Below are 907 nucleotides of genomic sequence, written 5' to 3'. Positions count from 1 at the left end.
AGAGAAGGCTACGAGCAATATTAACCCTTATCAACCAATAAATCAAATAAATTAAGGAATTTTTACACCCTATTGAAAAGCTTAATACCCTATTTATTTTAAATGAATAATATTTTAAAAAATTATATTATATAGCTACCTTTTACCCTTTATAGCAAAATATTTAATTATGGAAACATCCTATACTTAAGGCACCATATACGCTAATTAATATTTTTCTCTCTCCTTTTTCAGATTTTCTCTCACATAATCACGATAAATTTCACAAACCACGTTCTCTCTCTCTTTTTTTTCATACACTTTACTCTCTTCTCCCACAAAACTACGTTTCAGACTTCTTCTCCCACCCAAATTCGCCAGGTCTCCCCCATTATCACTCCCCGGTTAGTTTCTCTCTAAAATCGTGGTTTTATTTCCTGCTACAAGTTCTTGCGCTAAGTATTTAGCTTCTTAGATTTTGATAAAAGTATTTAGCTTCTTCGATTTCGATACAGATTTTTGTTTGTTTCTTAAACAATAACCATTGTTATTGTTTACTCAACAGATAGCTATCGTTTTTCTCTCCAATGTCGGATTCGTCGTCACACAAGATGGTAACCAGAGGTATACCCACCAAAATTCTCAATTTTGATGGGCCCTCTTTCTTATTGCAAATAACTCAAGCGGAGTCGGAATTTGCAGGTGTATTAGCAACTACAGTTTCACAGAGAAGAACTAAATTACACAATGACAAATCGAAAGAAGTCCAAGTTGAGAAATCCTTAAAAGAAACAAAAATTCCAGTTGCGGAAAAGAGGAAAAAACCTATGAATGATTCTTCATGTGTCAAGTTTAAGGAAGTTGATGCAAAAAAAAGCTCGGATACACGGCACGAAAAGGTAATTGTTATTGTATCAATATGCTTTCA

Source organism: Nicotiana attenuata, unplaced genomic scaffold (assembly GCF_001879085.1).
Source record: "Nicotiana attenuata strain UT unplaced genomic scaffold, NIATTr2, whole genome shotgun sequence".
In the NCBI taxonomy this organism is placed as follows: Eukaryota; Viridiplantae; Streptophyta; class Magnoliopsida; order Solanales; family Solanaceae; genus Nicotiana; species Nicotiana attenuata.
This window is presented reverse-complemented; position numbering follows the sequence as displayed.